Source organism: Scatophagus argus, chromosome 10, assembly GCF_020382885.2.
Source record: "Scatophagus argus isolate fScaArg1 chromosome 10, fScaArg1.pri, whole genome shotgun sequence".
In the NCBI taxonomy this organism is placed as follows: domain Eukaryota; kingdom Metazoa; phylum Chordata; class Actinopteri; family Scatophagidae; genus Scatophagus; species Scatophagus argus.
The window spans coordinates 6,596,991-6,614,740 of NC_058502.1; positions in this window are offsets into that span (position 1 = coordinate 6,596,991).

Here is a 17,750-nt window from a genome sequence, read left to right on the forward strand (position 1 = left end):
CAGTTTTTCATATTCTGTCCGTGAGTGAAGCAGCGAAGGAATTTAAATTTAGAAGAAAACATAAAGCATGATAGCCGCAAAGATTCAGTGAGGTTTGTGGTGTATTAAAATAATGTGCCATAATGAAATTCTTTTAGTCAGTTTTTTGTGTTTTTCTTTCTTCATGTAGTTGTTTTCATGTAATAAAATGATGGGGCAGAAAGACAAATGAAGAGAAACACTTTACGGCTTTGTTTTTCGTTGTTGTTTTTTTGTTTTTTTACAAACACATTGTGGTTTCTGAGCAACTGTTTCTGAGCAGCTGGGTCAGCAATCCCTACACCCTCCTAACTTTTGTGCATCGCATTATCTTAAACGCTGCTCAGAGCCGGAAGCATCAGACAGCTGCATAGCATATGACTGAAACCTCTACTCAACAGCTGATCAGACTAGTGTAAACCAGTGGACATTTAAGGCTCAGATTGTTTATACAATGCATTTTTTGAATTCCTGCGCCGGTCATTTCAAGCCTGCAGGGTCAGCTGTCTGATCGTAGTGTTTTTATGTTGTTAAGGGTGACGGTGAGTTTGGGCATCATCGCACAGGTCTGCTCATGGCACAACAACGCCCTCCCTCATCCGTTCCCTCCTCTTTCCTCCTCTCCCTGCCTCCCCAGGTGGACTGTGGAGCTGGGCAGCAGTGGCAGAGGGTGTAGATATGGGGCCATGGCTTGGCACAGAGTGCAGACACAGGTGGACCTAGCGTGTCAGATAATATATGTGTGTACTGTTCTGGCCTCTCTTAACACACATACACATATTGCCATCAGCTGGCCTTTTGCTCACAGCCCTGTGTGCAGAAGGGGAATATGGGCAGAAACCAGCAGCCAGGAAGGTGTGTGGTTATGTGTGTGTGTGTGTGTTTGCAGGGGAGGAGGCAGTGGAGGTGGGGGTCACAGAGGTGGGGGGTAAATAGACAGCTTGAAAAGAAAAAAAGCAACACAGGGGAGCCCTTCTGTTGCCATTGCTGTGGCCAGACGTGTCCCTGTGACACACACACACACACGCATATACAAACAACTTAGAGTCAGTTGTGAACTTCCGCTCACCTATAAAATGTAAGTGACAAAAGCGCTATAGAGAAAAATTACCAACATAAGGTTTAAATTATTAACGCTGATGATAAAATTTGAAGTAGCTGTTGAGACGGGTGTTATATCACTGCCCCCTTTAACATGCTGGAAGATGGACAAATGTTTGTGAGAATGCATGTTTGAATGTGAACATATTAATAACAATGATATGTGAGGAAAGTATCCACTGACAAAAAAATACTGTAAAATGTGAGTCAAAACATTTTTTGAAAGCATCCTCCAAAACACATTACAAATTATTTACATATGACAGCAAAAGTTCAAATTAATTTTCGAATAAAATGCAACTGGGAGTCGATATAGCATACGGATACATGCATATTTTATAAGATATGTGCTGTATGAAACAAAATTATTCAATTACTCTTGATATGACGTGTATTACGAAGGGACTTGGATAAACAGTGATCCTGTAATCAGTGCGGTAGTCTATTTTCTGGCTTCCCTCAAGGCATCATTATGCACAGTCTTCACAGTGGAAGAGTGAGCCTGTCCAGTTAGTCAGATAGAAGAACATTTTAAGGTGGGATCCTCCAGGTATGTTTTGCTTATCAGAGCATGATCTCATGCGCAAGTGCACCACATGGCGTGTGTTTATGAACGTCAGGCGCGTCAGGTTTCCATGTGTGTATAGTTACAGTACGTGTGTATGCATAATGGAGAGAGAGAAAAGCTATAAGCTGTACCAAGAGAGCATAATGTGAAATGTGTGGCAGAGCATTGAATAGTAATAATAAGAAGAAGAAGAAGAAGAACGCGAGTGTACATTTAGAAGGTGGACGAAACGAGAGCCTACAGCCGCCTGAGTACAGTATGTACCTGTACCTGTACAGTATGCAGGTACAGCGGTGCTTCAAGCTAAAATGTTAAAGTCAACATGCTAACATTACTGACATGTGGCAGGTGTAAAACATACAATGTTCACCATCTTAATTCGGCGCGTTGGCGGGCGTACATTTGCCATTCAGCGCTAAACACACAAGACAACTGCAGCTGATCGGACTGTCCTTTGTTCTGCATGGAATTTAGTCACAAAGCAAAGTGTTGGACACGGTCAAAATCTGACCTTGTGGTGGTGAGAAATTCACCCAGAGCGAGACGTGAGCGTGTGTCCCAAAATTCCTAGCATTTCTTTGAATATTTGTTAAGATATTTAACTGCAAATGGTGATCCAATGTCATCAGAGTTCATCCACTGGAGATCATGGATTTTGTGAATACATCTTTCCACTCTTTTCCTTTGCATTTCTGTTTTCATGTTTCATTTCCTCCCTTTCTTTTCCTTGCTTTATTTTTGTTTCTTCCACTATTTCCCACTAGATATTCGTTTCTTTGCTCTGATTGCCCGGCTCTTTTTATTTAAAAATTACAAACACTTAAGGGTTGTTAGGTTGTCTGATGTGTGACACCAGAGCACGGAAGGCCTGCTCGGGTTGAATGGCACACACACACATACACACACACAGTCTTGTTTGCATCACTTTTGGGGACATTACATGTTACTCACATTCTTGTCCTGCAGGCTTAACCACCACCTCACCATAACAATAAACATTACTTGTCCAATCCTAACCTTAACCTCAAGCTCACCTTAAAGCAAGCCTTCACTCTAATATTTAATGATTTACATTGTGGGAACTTGTGTTTTGTCCCTATAAGTAAGGCGGGTCCTCAGTGTAACTGTGTAAACAGATCTTTGTCCCCACAACTGCATGAATACACGTCCACGCACACACACAGCTAAACTTGCACCTTTTGACTTTAACATTCCCACCCCCGTTCCCATGCCTCCTGTCTCTGCCCTCCTGCCACACACATACCCTTGTGACTCCCTTCACGTTCTGCAACACACCCAACCCCGCTCCACCCCTCCACCTCCTTGCTTTAACTCCAGTCCCAGCTCCCCAGCTCCCAAAGCCCAAGGAGGCAGCAGCCGTGCTGGCCAGCCCAGCACCTCTTACCTCTTCAGCCCATCCCTGATCTCTTTGAAGTGGCTTCAGGAGAGAGAGGTCAGCCTTGCCCCGGAGACCCGCATAGAGGTAGGGACAGCTGCGGTCAGACAGACCCCGTGCAGGGGATACGTACACACAAGAACAGGCACACACGCACGTACACATATGCACACACGAGACAGGACAGAGCAGCTGCAGCCACGCTGTTGAAGGTGTGCTGTACAGCAGGACAGCTTGGGAGCCAGTATGGTCCAGCATGGCTCCACTCTGTTCTGTTCTGTTCTGGGTCACCTATTTTGCACTCAGGTGTAAAATGTAGTCTGCAGACTACCAGATGACCAAGTAAAATTTATATATATATATATATATATATATATAGCAGACCGACAGCCTATAAACTCAATTTTTGCTGCTGTTGCGATGCTGTTGCGTTGCCTCGGATTTCATCAGGGACAATGTTTAAAATAAATCTCACTCTGATTCATTTTAATGTGGAAACATAATATTTGGCTGTCATGTGAACACACACGTCACAAATGCATGACAGTGAAGCCAAGTCCCTTTGGGTGGCATCTCTTCATTGCCTGAATCCATCGCTATTGTTCCAAAAATCAACACAAATTGTTGCTCATATTTTTTTGCTGTTAGCTCATCACTCAACATTTTTGGATGATCTACTGCTCCACAAACTACACCTTCACAAATTTAATGTCCACCTCTGTGATGCAGTGTCAGCAGACCGAACATTACAGCTGCACTATACTGCATTAGTAGCTTTGAAAGGGTATTATTTATTGCAGGGCTAATGTGCATGACTGCACCATGCTGTAAAGTGTTTCTGTTAATTTGTCTTTCCGCCCCATCATTTTAGGACATGAAAACACTTCAGTGGCCTGCAGGTTTGTATTTTGGGCAAGTGAGAAGATGAGGGTATTTTTGTAAGTTAGATGTTGACATGGTTAGCTCTAGACTGAACGCGTGTTCATCTGTGCATATGTGTCTACATGTGTCTGTCTGTTAGCCTGTTTATGTGCTTGTATCCATGCATATGTTCCCATATTCACATATTCACATATGCGTGTGTATGCACCTGCGTGTACATGAATACCTTCTGCTCGCGTGCAGACAAGTTGCACTTCCCCAAAAACACCCGGTCCCCCGACTCTCCATCACACACACACATACAAACACACACTTTTATTGTCCTCCATGCCCAGCCCCACCTCACACACATGCCTCCACCCCGAGGTTGGAGCAGTCTGGTTTCTCAGATTGCTTTTGCTGTGTGCAGCTGCTCTGTCCTAAAATTAAGGGTTTGGGGCTAGAGGAGTGGAAACAGATTTTGATTAACTTAGCAACAACACTGCAATAACCTCTTGGTTAAAGTGATAATCTACAATCAGTGTTTATAAGAAAAAACTCAAAATTACTGCATATTGCCTAAAAGCAGCTACAGCCAATAGACTGTTAATAGCCAAAGATATTGGCTGTGAAATGCTGGTCTGTTTGACTGTGTTTGAGTCCCAAATAACCAACATATCTGAAACTTATGCTTCATTGTAATTTCTGCAGCAGCTTAATATTAATTTAAAATGTTGACTGCAGTTAATAAATCTCAGTCTGAAAGCATCAAGTTTACATTTCTTGCCATCCTTTGCTTGAAGTACTTAACATTTTTGGAAGACCTCGCTAATCTTATTTTTTCCTCACATTTGAAAGCAAATCATGAAAACAATAAGTTAAACATAAGCACATCCCGTGAGTAATAAATTCAAATACAGCCTTTCTTTCTGATGCTGATGATAAAGAGCTCCCAGTGCAGTAAAACACGTCCTTTTGGAAACATGTACATCAAAATGATTTCTGAAGCAGTGACTTGCAATCACGGCGCGAGCAGATGTTCATGTGCAACGTCTGCATCGGCAAGTTGTATATTTCCAGTATCTGTGATGGCATGTGACTGCAGGATTATTTATGAGTGAGGGTAAAAGCAATTATGTGATTGACCGCTGCTTAGCGGCAGCTGCTGCAGTAATGTAGGAGTCATTTTGCACCATGGCGATAAAGAGAGAGCTAAGCCACGAAGCAAAGGCTGATTGATTTACTGTTCAGGTTTGTTCTTGCTCTTCCTCCTCAGAACGAACCTGCAGTGCATAGGCTACATTTGTTTACAGGGCTGATGGACAGACTGAGAGGAGTCAGTTTGTCCACATCGTGATATTGTGTTGTATTATCAGCTATGTGTTGTTGTCAGCTTTGGGAAATATTCTGGGAGAATAGCAGGTATGTGGCTCTTAGTGTGTGAAGACAGATGTTGCCTGCATGAGGCATCTGTTCCCCATCGTTCCTTCAGTGACACAAACATCTACAGACTCTGGACTGTGTGACGTGAACATGCATATGAATTCTCTGTCTCTGTCTCTCTCTCTCTCACACACACACACACACACACACACACACAGAGAGTTCCTCTTTCACTGCTCTTCCAGCTGCATGCTGGAGACCCACTGGGTGCCATCAGTGTAGATTCTGCTCAGTGGTAAAGTCAATGAAGCGGTGGGAGGATGACAGAGAGAGAACTTTGATCTGTTTAGGAGGGCTGCCATCGCTGAGGTGTGACCTTGACTTATGGCTGAACACACTTACCTACAAAGTGGATTAGAAATAAGACGTTTTCCCAAGCTACACTGATAATATATGATTTTTCTTTATAGGCTGTAGAAAATAAAATGAGTAGTTTGCCAATTTGTCATGTTTTTTTTCTGTTATGTCTATCTTGCACTATCTTACTACTTAAAGGCCTTTTTCGATTAACTCAAACAACGGACTCATCCATCCATCCATCCATCCATCCATTTTCTATACCGCTTATCCGTCAGGGTTGCGGGGGGCTGGAGCCTATCCCAGCTGACTACGGACGAAAGGCGGGGTTCACCCTGGACTGGTCGCCAGTCAATCGCAGGGCCAACACACAAAGACAGACAACCACACACTCTCACACTCACACCTAGGGACAATTTAGAGTAGCCAATTAAACTAATGTTAATTGTGCAACCTAATGTTTTTGGTATTGTGGGAGGAAGCCGGAGTACCCGGAGAAAACCCACGCAGGCACAGGGAGAACATGCAAACTCCACATAGAAGGGCCCAGACCGGGATTCGAACCTGGAACCCTCTTGCTATGAAGTGACAGTGCTAACCACTGCAGCACCACCACACAACAGACTCACATATAAGCAAATTTTTTTGTGCCAAAGTTTGAATAACTTTGATTACTTCACATTACAGATTTGTGCGCTTGTGCTTTAGTCAGAGTTTTTCTCATTGATTTGAAGTATGCGGGTCTCAGAGGGAAACAGTGAACATGTGTTCATGCATTAGTCAATATTTAGTAATACTGCAATCAAAATATACATTTGTAGAGTTGTTTTCTTGCATTGCCACACTACTGTCAGTCATTTCGGGTCAAACCACACCCGCACAGTCCTGATGAAACAGATTCGTAGAGTATATAAGATATAAACTCTCATGAATAATAAATAATAACATTAGATGTTTTGCCAAACTATATTTGCATGGGCTACAAGCATTTAACTCTCTTAGTATATTTTCAAATACAGTTGTGAGTGAATGCTTCCCTTTATCGTTGTACTGTTCTGGTGTTTGTTAAGACCATTGGCAGTTCTACTCTTGTCAGGTATGGATGTATTATAGGACAGAGCGGAATATGAAAAGGATGGGACTGAGCAGGACAGGCTATGATAGGATAGGACACGATGGACTTGAATGGACAAGACAGGGCTGGAAAGCATAGATTTGAATGGAAACAATATGATAAGACAAATAGGAATAAGATGGGAAAAGGGACAGGAGAGGACAGGATATTGCAAACAGGGTAGCATAGGTCAAGATTCGACTGGTCAGGGCATGACAGGGCAGGGTACGAATGGATAGGATAGGATAGGATAGGATAGGATGGCACGAATCTCTAAAGCATCAGTACCAGCTCAACCTGTGATAGATGACAAATAAATATCCCACAGCTCCAAACTATCCCAGTCTCTCACATCCCCACTGCATGTGCACAGCTGCATGCGTGCAAGACCCACTCCAGGCCACTAGGGAGAGCTGCATTAGTTCTATTTCTGCACAACACAAGGTTCCAGCTGTTAGCCTGCCTGTCTTTCTCTCTCTCTGTCTTTCTTTGAAATGCCATCTTATGAAGAAAACACATCTGGACAAGACATTAATTTTGTGTGTTTTAGTTATTTATAGAACATCTGTAACAGCGCAGTGGATCACAGTCTCTCAAGAGCGCAGCAGCTCACCTCTAGGACTTGAGAGACTGGTTTTAGAAAATCTTGCGGCATTTGTTAAGTATCTAACGCAAGCCAGGAAGATTGTCTCTAGAGGGGGCACAGGAAGTCTATGTGTGACTATCTGTCCTGTGTTTGTGTATGTGTGCTATTGTGCATGCATGAGTTTCACAGGAAGTTAGGTTGTACGCAGCACATCTGTCAGCATCTGGGTACACAGACTGTGTTTGGCTTTCCAACAACTGGGTGAGATCAACACCAAAAACACACACAGTTTGAGTACAGCCAGAGGATAGAGCAGCCCTAACAACCCCCCCACACACACCACCACCACACACACACACATGCTCATACACACAAATTTAAAGCCTCTGATGGCCCCTGAGGGCCCACAGTTTCCAATCCTGCCACTTCCTATTTCTGCTCTGTGCCTGCTTCACTTCCTTTGTAACACACACCTCTCTCTCCCTCTCTCTCTCCCCATCTCTTTTGACTTCAAACAAACACACACACTTGCTCACAGAGACACATTAACACTTTATGTGCAAATGCGATTTTCCCAAGGCTACTTCCTCCCTGGGGAGGCACAGGAGGAGTCGTCTTCTCAGCCTTCTGAACAAACTGCTGTGTAACATCTGTGTGCAGGAAGAGAGAGACAGCTATAAGAAGCATATCTGTCATGGGAGGAGACATCTATCAGTCATCTCTTTCTCTCTCTGCAGTTTACGTTTCCCAAATGTGTCATACGCCGTGTTTGATAGCATGTTATCGGTGCAGACTAACGTGGAGAATCTAAGACCGATTCACAGCTACATATTTACATGTCGTTTCTCTTCTAAAAATCCTTAATGTTGTGTCATTTTAAACCAGCTCAGTCACACGAGTAGCATCTGACCCCTGTCAGACAAAAACATTTAACGCCTGTGAAATGATGTGGAAATCTGTTTTGATAGGGTGTATGAGAATGGAGTTTGTCGACAGAAAGTGTTTTCCAAAAGATGAAAGGATAAACAGATTCTGGGGCATCGCAAGCATAAACACTGACATACGACCAAGGTAATTCAGATGAGAAACAGATAATTCTGATATCATCTGTGGTCTTCCATCACAGGTTTGGGAGATAATATCCTTTACGAAAAATATCCCAACAAATACATCACCATCACCCCATGTCCAGTTGTTGTTTACTCGGTCAGTCTGATGGCCTGCTGGAGGTCCCACACAGGGGAGGGCTGCACCATGTCGCCCCAGTGACAGCTCACCATATGTGGGGGGAAGGGGGGACGGACGTTCTCTAAGCCCTGTGGAAGTCCACACACATGGATCTCACAAACAGAGCTAAAGCGCCCTGGCAGATGCCACCTCTGTGGTTAGGACACACAACACACACACACAAATCTGCCCCAACATCACAGCTACACCCGTCCAGATGATCAAGCTAATTGTGTCCTACTGTTTGATGCTGAATGGTCATGCTGTGTTTTTCTTTCCAGAGCTGCTGTACTGTTTACACAAAGAATGTTTTGGAAGGATATTGACTTTTGATTGTTTGGAAATCAGTGGCGTCAGAGCTCACAGAAAGGACACGGGGTGACCTCACAGTAATCAGATCATGAGTCACCAGAAAAGATTTTGTGATGCCATTTTCTTTCACTTTGACGCCTGTCTGGTTACTTTAGGACGGTGTGTATGCAAATGAAATATACTTATCTCAGTGTTGGTTATAGATAACCTTACTGTGTGTGTCGGAGTGTGACACGGAGTGTGCGCCCATGTAAAGGCGTTTCACCTTGAAGCTGCAATTATCAGTTTTAATTATATTAAAAATAAATGAAATGACTGTGCGATATGAAAAGAGTTACTTGTAGCGTCAACCTCGCAGAGAGTCACTACCCAGCTGGAGTTCCCCTCAGTTCTTCAGAGCGTCTTTCCGCTCATTGTTTGAGTTTGACCACAACTTTACTGTTCTGATTCACTCTGACACCTTTCATCAGTGACATTTTCAGCCTGTAAACTTACTGTACTACCTGCTCAGCACCAAACCTGGTGAACATGTTGGAGCATTTAGTAGGTAGGTAGGTAGGTAGGTAGGTAGGTAGGTAGGTAGGTAGATAGATAGATAGATAGATAGATAGGTAGATAGATAGATAGATAGATAGATAGATAGATAGATAGATAGATAGATAGATAGATAGATAGATACTTTATTGATCCAGAAGGAAATTCAAGTAGCTACAAAGAGAATTTTACCTCATTAATTGATCATAATGTTGCTTGATGTATTAATAGTTTGCCAACATGAGGTGATGATATGTTAATGTTGACCTCAAGAGGACAAATGTGTTTTAGTCCAGTTCAAGCAAATTGCATATAATTAAAGAGTGATTCTAGTTTATTACGAACTGGGTGGTATATTTGTACTCACCAAAATAATTAGTAATAATAGTTTAGGAACATAGTGGGGCAAGAAACACAAGTGTTTGGATACATGCATTTGTACATGTTGTGTATAAACCAACAGTTGAACCAGACTGTCTGGGCGAGTCAGAGGCGAGTTCCCTTGAAATGTCAATACTAATCGTTGAATGCACAGTAAAACTGGTGTATATGCATATGTTGAGCACAGTAGATCAAACTGAACTGGGAAGTTGAATGTGAACGGTGATGTTTACAAAGGATGCTGTAATAGTTTTACTGCTCACCTGTTTCCTCTTGAAGTCTAACATGTTTTCAGTGGTGGTGCTTCAATTCATCACCACATTTTTATTATTACCACAAGAAAAAATAAATCAGAAAAAATAAATCTTATAATACTTATAATACTTTAAGATTACCCCCCAATACGCACAACTTCTGAAGGATGCGAAACGGTTTCAAATTAATTTCCTTCCGTCCAGAGAAAAATAAAAAAAACGTTTGCAATGGCTTGAAACTTACTTGACATGAGCAATTTATCAAAGAGGCATTTAGTCTGATTTATTTCTTGAAATTGTTCTGTGTGCTCTATGAAGAGTCTTATAGAAACAATCACATCAAATGACTCTCTCATCGGTCTCTCTTTCCATACCTACATCTCTTTCTCTTACCTCCTCTCTTTCATTCTTTCATGGTGCATCTCCTTCTCTCTTCTGCTAAAATAAAAGGGCATGCAGTTTACTCCTCCTGAATAATGAGAGTATGGCTCCCTCCATTTAGCCTGAGGCATACAGAACTAACATCTGGGCTGTTTGGCAAGCTTGTTGGAAAGCCTCTTCAATGCTGCTCCAGATGCAGGCGAGGGAGGCCCAGCACACACACAGATGGAGACACACATACACACCAGAGCTGGCACACACACACACACACACACACACACACACACACACATGCAATACAATGCCCACAACATTAGGAACATCCATACACGCGTTGGCACCGTGCACACCACACACACGAGAGGTTGTGCTTTCATGCAGATGCAAACACAAATACAGATGTGGGAAGAGTTAAAGATACAGTAAGCTACAGACAAACAAATACACACAGAAATCCAGTCTCGCACCCAGATGGAGACAGAGCAGCAGCTGATGTGGTGGGCAGAGCCGGAGCGTTGTTGGCACAGGTAACATGTTCTCAACAGCTGGCGCAGGTTAGGCATTCCTGGGAATTGGAGCCACAAGGCAAATGTTCCCGCTGGCTCGGGGGCTGGCGATGTGTCTGGCAGCTTGGCACACCGCTGCTGGTGCACACACACTTTACGCAAAATGGATGAATCCAGTAGAAAGAAAAAGAGACATGCGAGTATTTTCACAGACATATGAAAGTACTGAACTGCACTTTGATTTGATCTGGTCTCAAGGAAGAGACATGGAAACTTTTTGCACCATCTCCTGAACAGTTTTCCATCATCCAGTGTGTGTATGTGTGTGTGTGTACATTTTTTGTTTTGGTCCCTCTCCTATGTGTGGAAGTGTATTAGCCTTTTCACTGCCTGGGGGCTCATTTCCTGTCGCAGCTGTTGGCTAGTTCCTCTGACATCTGGACTGGACAGAGACAGACAGGCAGGCAGACAGACAGACAGAACAGAGGCTACGCTTTTCATTTCAACATGATCTCTTGATCTCTAAGATCTTACAATAAAGATTTGAGGAGATCACAGAGCTATTTGTGCATTCTTGGCCTGGACTCGGCTGTTGTGCATCTGCTGCGGCTGTATTTATTTAAAGCTCTGTCCATGTAGATGCCCCCCCCCCCACCACCGTCTGTCTGTCTCTCTGTCTGTCTGTCTCTCACATTGTTTGTATGTGTATTTTGCCTGTACAGATTGAATATCTGACCATTTCCTTTTCTCTGGCTTTTGGAACTTGTGAAATAAACCTCTGTTGTGTGTTTTCAAAAACACAAATAAGCTAGAAAGATTTTTTTCCAGATTTTTTTTCCTTCTTAAACAGTGGAAATACAAAACAGTAGTAGCTTGTCCCAGTAATCATCAAGGAACTCCTCATATTCAAAGGCTTTGGAGCATTTCAGTAAAGCTGGCCATGTTTCACTGGTTGCTATGGCAGCTTTTGTGGCATTCAGATACCTAGAGACCTGTGTTAGTGTTACTTTCCTTTACGCCCTTGGATTATTTCTTGAACTTCCTGACAGGCTACTCTCTCGTGCTGCTGTTAAGATCAGTCTGCAGCTCCTTTTAGTTTCTACTTCTATTTTCTACTGTTGGTGATTCACATGAGGACAACAATGTGGTCAAAAAGAAACGAATGTATTACTTATTTGATGATTGGTGCGGCATTGCTGTTTATTTTATGTGTCTCTTAGTTTTACTGATTTTGTGTTGGTTTGTTTGTGTGAGTATTTCTTCTTTATTGATGCATTTTTTGCTTTTTTTTCAATATCTCAACATTAATCGAATGGGATTGCCGTGAAATTTGGTACAGACATTCATGTTCCCCACAGGATGAACTCACTTTTCCCTGCAGAACTCATGACTCTCCCATCAGTGTTAATTACAAAGCGACACTAATACAGCGAACATGGTAAACATTACACTCGCTAAACTTCAGCATGTTTGCATTGTCATCATTAGTGTTTAACTCAAAGCACCACCGTGGACAGAGCTGCTAGCATGGCTGAAGACTCTGAGTCTTGTTTATTTCTGGTATGTTTTTATTTTGTGCTCTTAGACTTGACTTAGACTGCATGTGAAAGCACACATGGGTTGAAGTTCCTGAAAACAAGAAGTACCCGACTCCTGCATTAACACTATTGTTATAACTCAGTTTCATGCAGTGGATTGTTGCTTAATGATCAAAGCCAAATGTGCTGCTTTTTTATGGTCTCAAACTCAGCAGTTTGCCTCTGTGAGCACAACAAAATTTGATTTTGTTTGGAGTGTACTCTGAAGATAATACAAAAAATTCATTTGGAAGGGAAAAACCCCTAAATGTCCAGCAGGGGTGTTTGTCTGAGGCAGGATGGCTGGCCAGATGTAGAGTTCCCCCCCCATCACTCCCCATCACCACACACACACACACACTCAGCTCAGCAAGGGGACGGCCGGCTGGCTGTTGGCTTGGAGGTGCCATTAACCAATTTAGCTTCCAGATGTCCATCATACAGCCATAGCCAAAACTGCACAGTTCTCTGTGAGCTTCACGCGCACGGGTGTGAACAACCCACACACACACACACACACACATAGACTGCGAGGCTGTGATATGCTGGTGCTGAGACACAAACAGATATGTATATAAAGGCAGATGTACAAGACACTTTTACTTTAACATATCACACATCCGGCAACTGCACTAGCGCTGCTCTCCTTGTGTGTGTGTGTGTGTGTGTGTGTGTGTGTGTGTGTGTGTGTGTGTGTGAGAGAGAGAGAGAGAGAGAGAGAGAGAGAGTGATATTTGATTGACAAGCACAGATCCTGATAGATGAGATTCGCGTTTTGATCGTTTCTAAAATGATCATCCACCATCTGGAGAATAGCAAGTTAAATACACAGTTGTTTCTCCTGATGTCTCGTCCCCATGAGACAGGATGCATGCTCTCATACACAAATGCATGTCTAGAAAGGCACACATACACACACACACACACACACACACGCGTAAAATCCAGCATGCACTTACACAAACACACTTTCCTCAAATGGACAGATGCTGCACCTCTAGAGGCACAGAGACCCAGCAGCTGTTCCCCAGCCAGTCAGATGGGGTATCATCGGTAGTTCATGAATATTTTACATTCAGTCAAAATGGCTGCATTCCAGACTCCTACAACAGCAGCCGCACTGGGCCAGATGATCAGATCATTAAACGATATGGACGGACTTCCTCCCACCCTCAGCAGAAAAAAAGGTGCTTGAACATTTCTCTGACGTTCGGGCAAAAAACAGTAAGTTTGTGTTGGTTTTCGTGTTGTGGTAGGAGCGATTGATAATCTGCTCGTTTCTTTTTCAGTTTCTCTCGATGCCACACGGTTGTGTGAACCAAATCTAGACCAGAACTGAGTCCTGCAGAGAACGATTGACTCATAAAGTTTTGTAAACCCTGTAAACTACATAAAAACAGTCATAAAACTCTGCCTTCAATTTGTGAGCATTTCTCTGTGTTGTTCCTTTATGGAGGAATCATAATCTGGACTTCTAGTCCTAACCAGGCCCACTTGTTGCAGTGTCTCATTTCCACATTGTTACTTTACTCACACCCTAAATGTGCACACAGCATGTACGTATAATTCTCATTATTTCACCGACAACAAAGTCTCTTGAAAGCTGATGGACTTCCTCTGTAATGGGTTTGAATGTGTTTCCATCTGTCTCTCTCTCTCTGATTCTGTCTCTGCCTTGGAGGATGGCTTGATCTCGGGGGCTGAGGTTCAAACATCTGCCTGCCTCCCCCTTTGCCTTCCTCTGTCAGCCAGCCAGCGACTCCCAGGGAGTCTCCCCTCTTGCCTGCCTCTATCATGGACATGATGAAGGAAGCTGTGGCAGAAGGCGGGCGGCTGCAGGATTGGGAGGCTCTTGGATGGATAGATGGCTGGACAGGATGTACCAAGCGGTGTCAGTGTCCCTGAAATCTCCAGGAAAGTACAGGTGATTTGGAAAAGCCCAAACTGAGTACAAGTACATCACAGATCTTATAATACCCTGTGAATGGCAGCAGCCTGACATCCAGTCCTCACTGACTGGGACAACCTCCCTGAGGAGATCTGACTGACCTCTTCTGAATCCCCTTTTAAAAACCACATTTGGGCTCTTTTAGAGTGTTTCTGGTCACTTCTTACAACCTGTTTTAACACTGAGGTGTCCATAATTTTGTATGACCTTTAAGCTTGTTTTATTACTGTTTGTCTGCCATTTTATTTTGTCTTGTAAAAAGTATTTTGAATAGTTATATATAAATAAACTTTATGAATATTATTAAGTTTAAGCTTATTTTAATTGCATCAAAAGTGTTCCACTATTCGTACGAACCAACTTACTTTATGTTCTGTGCTTGATTCAAAATCAGAATCTGTCAAAGGAAATGAGACGTTGATCTTTAATGCTGCGTTCTCTGTTGCCCCTGTGAGCTGCTTTTTATGGGTTTATTTCATTATTTCGGCCCCCTGCTGCTTTGAAGCGGAGCTAAACAATTTACAACGAATGCAAATGAGCTTAAACATCTTGATCCCCAAATTTACCAGTAAATTAAAGGTCAGATTCACAGCAAGCTGGCAACAGATGGAACGATATTTCTGTGAAGTGAAAGAAGTTGTTTTTAGACACAATAAAATAAATATGCTTTACATTAAGCATTCCATTTATATAAGAAACTGTTGTGCCTTTTTAGGTTGGGTTTTGAGTGGAGAGCCGCCCTGCAAAGCATTTTGAGATGCTGTTTATGCTGCATTTCAGCGGGAAAAATGAGGATCATCATCAGAATCCCTTTTCAGAGCTGCTTTCAAACAGCTGTCTGTGTTGAACTCCTCAGAACATTAAAAACCCGTTGACAAGCAAAATATAATTAATGCTGGCAAGGAAAGGCAGAATCTGTGAAGCATACAGCCGTAATGTCTCAGGGATGGCCAGAGGTTTTCTCTGAACCGCTTCTTCTGCCAGATTCATGAAACGCTTTTTCTTTGCTTCAGACAAAAACTAAAAGCTGCACTCAGGGTTGTCTGCTTCAGGGGCGCTGAAATAAAAGGTTGAACATTTGTGTCGTACTCTTGTGTGTGAAGACAGACAACACAAACAGTGAATGAAGTTGATTGTGCAATAAATTTATGCATAAAAAGACGAAAAAAACTTTATACACATATGTATGTACTTTAATACACATTTTTTTCTGATTCTGAATATTTCTAAGCACTTTATTTATCAGTTGTTTCACCCCATGGCCTGTACATCACTATTTTTTTATGTTTTCTTTGTATTTATTATTTACTGTCCTCTCTTTGGTAAAATATTTTGCGATCAAAACGTCATGCCAACAAAGCTTCACTGAGCTGAACTGAACGGAGGAAGAATTAGTGTGTAAAACACGGGATCTACAGCGACCTCCAGAGGTGGAAAGTAGACAATCAGCTGAAGACATGACTGTTTACATCGGAACAACACGCTCATACTCAAATAAACGGGGCTCTTCCTGTGTGTGTGCTGTATAATTCATATTTAAAGGAAACAAACTACTTATAGAAGATTTGAGGAAGTCTGACTTACTCCCCCTAAATAGAATTGCGGATGAGTGCATTTAATTTCCTCCCAGTTTAAAGTAGAAAAAGAGAACTAAACCCAAACAAATACTTTTGCAGCGAACATGTGAATACAAGCTCTACTTTGCATATTAGCCTTCATGTGTTGTTTTTATTTTTCTCTGTCTGCCGTCTACTTTGCCTTTAGTTTTCATCTTTGGGAAGGATGAAATAGTCATACAGATAATTTCAAACATCAGGCTGGCTCTGCTTTTTTGGCTCAGAAGCACACACACACACACACTCTCAAAGACACACACACACACACACTAAAGGCTGAATTCTGGCATCTGTCAGTGGCAAAACAATATGTGGATCAGAGAGGGGAACAGAGGAGCGGTGAAAGAAGTTTGCACAGAAATTGCACAGGAATCTCTTGAGGCGTTCACACACACACACACACACACACACACACACACACAAAACAGATTTCAATGCATGCAAGGCTATCTGAAGTGCATCTTTCTCTTTACAGTATTCTATACAAAGGAGCCACAAAAGAGACTGTCTGACAATGAGGTAAGTCTGCCACACATCACATTTTCCTGCACACTGAGAGGGATTTATTCAGCGAAATCTGCGATCGTACTCATAAAGGGGTCAAACAACTTTATATTTATTGCTCAAATTAGCTAATAGTCTTGAAAGTCTTTCCTTAAATTCAATTTTCTGTACAGGCCTCACGTTGGACTGCTCTCGCCTGTGGGCCTAATTGTATTTTCATGCATGAACAAGGCGCTCATTGTAATGTGCTGGTAACGTGGATCCCCAAATTGATAGACGCATAACAGGGTCATCATTCATTAGCATTTTAACAATTCCTTGAGCTATGACACTGGATCGTGTGAATTCATTACCATACATGGCTGCAGTTCATGCAGCCATCTATTAGTAACGCCAATTAGTTTACTGGGACAGGTTTAGAGGATGCAAATAGGCCCGCAGACTCACCCGGGCACCCAGAGCTGCCCAAACTTTTAATGTCAAGGCTCCCATGACAGACATTTGATGGAGGTTTTTGTCCCAGTGACCCGCGTCTGAGGGGATTTTTACAAAGTGTTCGATATGATTTTACAGCGGCAGAATGAAAACTCTAATCAGTAGTAAAATGTTGTAAATGATTAATTTTGCCTATTTTTGACTGCCTCCCTCATGGATTATCAGATTAATTTCTAATTTAACTTGTTGTTTTTTGTGTTTTAATTTAAGCCCTTTGGGAGCCCTGTGCTCACCCTGGTTTGAGCAATTGAACATCCCTTTCTTATAAATTGCGAAACAGATTGCCTTTTTTTTCTGGACAGTGAGAAACACTGCTGCTGCTGATGTTGCTCTGTGTCCTAGATTTGCTGTTCTCTTCTCTTGGACGTCATGTAGGAAACTTACAGCCCACATGTCTCCAGCTCTGTCTGCAGCACGTCACACTGCAAAAGACAGACTTCATAAAATAGGTATAAAAATCAATGTCAGGCAGACACATGAGAAAAATATAATCTCACATCGGCGAACTGCGGTGTTCCATGTTGAAGACCAGTGCAGTTCTCCACAAAATAAGCTGCCAGTGAAAGAGCAAACTTTCATAAACATGATGAATACAACAACTTGTTTATTGTGAGATGCAACTTACAGGTTA